The following is a 7,023-nucleotide window of genomic DNA, read 5'->3' on the forward strand; positions in this document are numbered from 1 at the left end:
TGGTTCACGTAACCTCAGGATAGGAATTAGTTTCTTTCTTAGGATGTTGTTCTAACTTCCCTAAAACCATGTTTTCTAGTTAATGTGTAATGTGCATGAACAATGGAGAGCATTCTGCAGAGCCAGACTCACCCGGTTCAGACTCTCTTTCTTAGAGATGATCAGTGGGTTTTATTTTTTAATACAAACATTGCCATTTTTATCATGATATCAAAGCGTCAGGGCTGAGGAACCTATAAGTTGGCTAGTGGGTGGTTCTTTGAACCGAGATCATCACAGTTGTGAGGAGGATAACTGCGACGATTCCAAGATCGTCGTTGGTTCTGAGTGTACCTCTGCGACAAGGGCACTGTAGCTCCTTCGCGCATATTTTTTAACTTTTTCGTCGCAGGAAAGACGTGTACAGCTACGACGACATCGCAGAAAAGACAAGCATATCTGCGATGATCGTGGAAGCCAACAACAAGGCTGTGGCTACGAGGGGAAGCCAAGAATAAGGCTGTAGCTGACAACAGAAGGTTGTCTGGAGGCTGAGAAGGAATCCATGGTGATCTACGGGTGTGCTACAAGATCAAATAACATTGAAGAACAATGATCTGTCTCTATCACAGATCTGGGGTAAAGTTAACATCTTTTACCTGTCGAATTTTTTTTCTAAATTGCCAAGGTGAATAACAATATGTTTAAAGCACGCTTGAACGAGCATAACAAGATCGATGGTTCTAATTATGCAAATTGGAAATTCAAGATGCAGAATCTACTAGAAGTGCAGAGTGGTTGGACGATCGCGAATGGGGATGAGCCGAGGCCCACAGCCGGATCAGCATTGATCCCAGATTGGGAGAAGCGAGAAGGTAGAGCAAGGACACTATTGAAGATGTCAATGAAAGACTGCATTATACCACACATTAGAGAAGATAAGTCAGCTAACGAGATCTGGGGAATTATGAAGGAATTTTACGAGATCAGGAATTCAATTCGTCTTCTGTTCCTCAGAAGTAAGATCCTGTCCCTGAAGATGGAGGAGAATGAAACAATTGCTTCATTCGTAGCAAGGATCAAGGATCTGAAGAACAAACTAGCAAACATTGGTCATACAGTTGACGATACAGATCTTGTAACCATTACAATGAATGGTGTCATTGATGATTATCAAATGTTCATCATTGGGATAAATGCCAGAGAGAAGATCCTGCATTTTGAAGAGCTGATAGGTATACTGATGCAGGAAGAAGAGAGGAGATCGACTTTGAAGCCCCAGAGTGCCGATCTTGCATTGATGGTGAAGAAAAACTTCTACAAAGGGAAAGGAGGTCCACAACAACAAAACAGAGCAAGTTCACAGAAACGGCCAAATCAGACTCAAGGTATGCATCCCAATAAAAACTACTCTAAAACTAAATGTTTTTATTGTGGAAAATTGGGTCATATTTCCAGGGAATGTAGGAAAAAGAAATATCATGAAGAATAACAGAAGCCAAAAAGACATGCAAGTCATCTCGCGAATGGTGATTAGGTGCAAAATTTCAGATTGTTCATGGCAGATCGTGATGAAAATGTTGATGCAGACATCTGGTATGTAGATTCAGGAGCGTCAACACACATGATAGGGAATAAGCATTGGCTCGAGGATTTTAAAGAAATCAACGAAGGTGCACAAATTTACCTAGGTGATGACAGAAGTCATCAAATCAAAGGGTGTGGGAAAGTTTTTGTCATTCTACCTAATGGTAATATCAAACAAATTTATAATGTTATGTATGTGCCTGGCATAACAAAGAACTTGATTTCTGTATCTATGATTACATATCAAGATTTGAAAGTTGAATTTTTAAAATCTAACTATTACATTAAAGATCTGCTAGATGGCATGGAGACAATTGCTACAGGGATCCGAACAGGATGCCTGTACAAGTTGGATGTGAGACCTACACTGGTTCAAGCATTGACAGCAGCGAGCCTGACTACAAAAGATCTTTGGCATTAGAGATTCGACCACATCAACTACAATGATTTGTTGTTATTACAAAAGAAGGAAATGGTAAGAGATCTTCCTATGCTAAAGCAAGTATATAATGACTGTGATGCCTGTACTTTAGGAAAAATGCATAGAGAAGAATTCCATGTTAGAGTAGAAAAGAAACAGAGGGATATACTAGAATTAGTGCACACAGACCTTTGTGGACCCATGCAGACAAAATCATTAGGAGGTGCACTGTATTTTCTATTGTTTATTGATGACTATACAAAGTTTTCTTGGGTGTATTTCTTAAGTAAGAAGAGTCATACATTCGAATACTTTAAGCAGTTTAAAAATATGATTGAAAGACAAACAGGGAAACAGATAAAAATTCTCCATTCTGATCAAGGGGGAGAATACAGGAAGGATGAGCTTATCAAATATTGTAAAGATCATGGAATTTTGCAGCAATTCATAGTACCCCATACTCCACAACAGAATGGAGTAACAAAAAGAAAGAACATAACACTGGTGGAATGTGCTAGAAGTATGTTGAAAGGTAAAAATCCGTCGAATGGTTTTTGGGCTGAAGCAGTGAATACTGCGGTTTATTTGAAAAATAGGAGTCCTACAAAAAGTCTTGAGTCTAAAACTCCTTTTGAAGCATTATATGGATATAAACTTGCAGTAAAACACTTAATAATATTTGGATCTAAACCATTTGCCCACATCCCAAAGGAAGATATAAGAACATTAGATTCAAAAGCCATCAAATGTACTTTTATAGGGTATTGTTCGTCATATAAAGCATACAGATTATTCAATCCCTCTAATCACAAGATTTTTGTTAGTAGAGATGTTAAATTCCATGAGCAGGATCATGAAGAATCTGATGAGCACTATGATGGATGGGACATTCCGTACTTTGAGGAAGAAGAAGCAGAGAATAGTCAGGGTCAGCAGCAGACAAAGGCAGAGGATGAATAACAACAACAGCAACAACAACAACAACAACAACAATAACAACAACAACAGTAGCAAGAGGAAGAAAAAGTAAATGATGATCAAATAAGGTTTGAAACCACCACCCCACCACTCAAGAGATCAGGTAGGAAAGCTCAAATGCTTGCAAGATATAGGGAAAATGCTTTTATAACTAGTATGATGAATGTGGTTGAACCGTCTAGTTATAAAGAAGCAAATGAAAGTAGTGAATGGAAAATAGCCATGGAACAGGAATATGATTCAATAAAGAGAAATAACACTTGGGAATTGGTTGAACTTCCTAGAGGAAAACAAACCATAGGTTGTAAATGGTTATATAAACCAAATATTAATGCAGATGGAACCATAGAAAACTAAAATCTAGGTTGGTAACAAAGGGGTACACACAAAAAGAAGGGATAGACTATGAAGAAACCTTCATCCCTGTAGCTAAATTGAACACCATCAAAATGTTAATCGCTTTAACTACTAAGAAACATTGGATGATGCACCAACTAGATGTAAAGTCTGCATTTTTGAATGGAGAACTAAAAGAAGAGGTTTATCTAGAGAAATTGGAAGGGTTTGTCCAGAAAGGAAAAGAACATTTAGTCTATAGATTGAAGAAAGCACTTTATGGACTAAAACAAGCTCTCAGGTCATGGTATGAGAAAATTGACTCATTTTTTCTACAAGCTGGCTCTAATAGAAGTAAGAATGACCCTAATCTTTACACCATGAAAGATGCATAGTGTTGATTTCATTATATGTAGATGATTTCATAATTACAGGTGATGCTACATATCTAATTAATGAAATCAAGCAACAGATGTCATAGATGTTTGAGATGAAGCACCTTCGTGAACTCAGATATTGTTTAGGTCTTGAAATATGGAGAGATTCACATCAAACATTTATGTCCCAAGCCAAGTATGTCAAAGGCTTGTTAGAAAAGTTTAGAATGGATCAGTGTAAGCCGGCACCGGTACCATTGCAGCAGAACATCAAATTGCAGTGTGAGGATGCCTCAAAAATAGCGGATGCAACACTTTACAGACAGTTGGTTGGGAGTCTAATCTATCTAACCACCACTAGACCTGATTTGGCTTATGCGGTCAGTGTGTCAAGCCAATTTATGTCTAAGCCACTTGAAAGCCATTGGAATGCAATGAAGAATGTTTTGAGGCATCTACAAGGTATTGTAGATTATGGAATTATTTACATGGACTCTTCTGATGTTAGATTGGCATGATTCGCAGATTCGGATTGGGCAGGAAATGTAGATGATCACAGATATATAACAGGTTATGCATTCAGTCCTGGATCCGAGGTGATCACATGGAGCAGCAAGAAGCAGAACATAGTCTCCTTGTCCTCAGCCGAAGCAGAGTATCAAGCCGTGTGTGTAGCAACGTGTGAGGTGGTTTGGTTGTAGAGACTTCTCCAGGATGTTGGGGAAGAACAAACAGTCACAACAACAACCAGATGCGACAATCAGAGTTCATCAACCTGGCCAATAATCCGGTGTTTCAAAAAAACACTAAACATATTGATACTCAATTCCACTTTGTCAGGGAGAAAGTGAAATCCAAAGAAATTCATTTGGAATATTGTAATACATGTGATAATGTTGTGGACATTTTCACTAAGCCTCTTGGAAAATTTAAGTTTCAAATGTTTAAGGAGATGTTAGGCATATATGTGAACCCATTCTCCATTAAGGGGGAGTGTTGAAGATAATGGAGAATATCCTAGAATAGGTAGAGTTGGTTCACGTAACCTCAGAATAGGAATTAGTTTCTATTTCTTAGGATGCTATTCTAACTTCCCTAAAACCATGTTTTCTATTTAATGTGTAATGTGCATGAACAATGGAGAGCATTCTGCAGAGCTAGACTCTCCTGGTTTAGACTCTCTTTCATAGTGCTGACTAGTGGGTTTTATTTTTTAATACAAACATTGCCATTTTTATCAATTAATGTATGAGACCCCCTTGTTTGTGGGACAAGGGACTCACCTCCGTGCAACGATTTGATTACTAAATCTTCAAAGGCATACATACTCTACCCCCTCTTGTTTTGAACCTGCGACCTTTTAAGAGGAAACACACACTCTTAACCATTAGGCCCACTCAAGTTGTATAAGAAAAAAAACACATCTTATAAAAAACACATTTTTACATATTTTTTTAAGATACACTCACATAAAATACAAGGGTTATTTATTTTTGTTAAAATATTGTTGCTAAACTAAGTAAATTTTATGAGAAAACCCAAAGGATGTCTCTCCATATTTGTGGATAGTACCTCTAGTGAATTCATGAATATAGATTAGTGTCTCTAACCAAAAGGAATTCAAATCCAACACCTACAAAAATAAAGCTAGACAAATGCCCAAATACTTAAGCAACATAAATGGTTGGCTCTCAAAATATAAAGTCTAAGTGAAGATTTTATATCGTTCATACATTGAAATTGATATGGCAGGCACAACTTCGTAAGTTCAGTATTGCACACAATCTCTTTAAGTTCAATATCCTACACAATCTCTTGTACTGATTACTTGGCCTATATATTTTTAAATAATTATGTGAATTAAAATGAAATAACAAGTTACACTATAGTAGATTCATCTTAATGCTAAATTTATCAGGCTCCTCCCTATATTTGTTGACGAAACCTCTAGTGAACTGACCTATATAGGCGAGTTCACCTAATCCAAGGGGATTTAAGCCCAACACCAACAAAAAGAAAGCTAGCAAAATGGGCAAAGACTTTTGAGACTCTTGTATCGATTACTTGGCACGCGCGCGCGCGCACACACACACACACACACACACACACATATATATATATCTGTGTGTGTGTGTGTGAGAAAATAACAAGTTACTCTAGTATAGGTCCATATCAACTCTAAATTTATCAAGCTTCGAGACACAACATAATTTTGAAATTTTTATAGTATATTTTTTAATTTAATGGTTTGATCTCTCAACACTTTTAAATAAAATGAATATACATTAATTATAATACATCAAAAGAATAAATTTGTAATTTTTGAATTGAGCGTTTTGTTATCCATATTACATTAAGAAGAGTCTTTTTGGTAGAAATCACATATGAGAAAAATTTGTTGAAGTGTTTCGAACCAACTAGTGTGGTTCATCATCAGGACCAGGTGAAAATGCATATCATGGCACAAGTTTAAATAGAAGGTGATGTAAAGCCCAAAAGATCATAAAATAGCTAGTTTATGAAAATTAATATTTTAATAATAATTATTAAGATCAAATAATATTCCTATAACAGCGAATATAACGACTTGTTTTAGAATAATAATATTGTTTAGATAATCTTCGGCAAAATCACATAACCAATCTTTTGTCGACGCGTTTCGAACCAACCAGTGTGGTTCATTGTCAGGACAAGTTGAAGAACCAATCTGGCTAAGCTTGATTAAATAGAGGTGCAGATACTCCAACGGCTAATTTTGACCAATGACCCTAGTCAAATTAGTTAATATTTAAAAAAAAAAAAAAAAAAAATTAATAACGGAGTTAATTTAAAAATAAATAAATCTAATATTAAATATTAAGAGAATTCCTAGGTAATACCATATCTTAATAATCTAGTTATATTGGTCATTTCACATTTATTTATATTTGATATTATTCCCCTTTGTGTTAGGTCTTAGGGTTTCTATCCTCCTTTAATTTCTCTTTTGGCAGGTTTGTCCTATTATTATGGAGTGTTTAAGTCATTATAGGTTTTGTTTTAGTTTCGGGCTTCCTGGTGTATTACCTTAACTTGTTTTTGATTCTATTGGGCAATTTATAATTAAATTTGATTTTTTCCATATTTCATTATTATTTACATCTTTAGAATCGGGTTTCCCTTTAACTTATGTCTAATAATTAATTTTTGGAAGAATTAATATTTAAATATATATATGGATTATTAATGAATATAGAATATTTAAGGGTATATTATGATATACCAATATTATTAGTGTTAATATATTTAAACTTGAAATATTGAATTAATACTGAATATTTGACCATTTGTTTAATAGATATTTAC

This window comes from Pinus tabuliformis, chromosome 9, assembly GCF_031772625.1.
Source record: "Pinus tabuliformis cultivar Carrire ecotype Pingquan chromosome 9, CPIR1, whole genome shotgun sequence".
Taxonomy (NCBI): domain Eukaryota; kingdom Viridiplantae; phylum Streptophyta; class Pinopsida; order Pinales; family Pinaceae; genus Pinus; species Pinus tabuliformis.